Source organism: Penaeus monodon, chromosome 23 (assembly GCF_015228065.2).
Source record: "Penaeus monodon isolate SGIC_2016 chromosome 23, NSTDA_Pmon_1, whole genome shotgun sequence".
Taxonomy (NCBI): Eukaryota; Metazoa; Arthropoda; class Malacostraca; order Decapoda; family Penaeidae; genus Penaeus; species Penaeus monodon.
The window spans coordinates 39,428,981-39,429,196 of NC_051408.1; positions in this window are offsets into that span (position 1 = coordinate 39,428,981).

Below are 216 nucleotides of genomic sequence, written 5' to 3' on the forward strand. Positions count from 1 at the left end.
GGTGAAAAGAATACTATTTCAAACACAGGGTTTGATATTTGGTATAACACTAGCAAACTGGGCATAGATAATTCATCGCCTTTACCTATGAAAGTGAGATAATGATTTCTCGAAATATTTAATATACAGGTTTGATATTGCATTCACAATAGTAACACAGCTATGTTAACTTATAAGCAAGAAAAAAGAGAAATTGAGGTGAGAGGAATGAAAGAC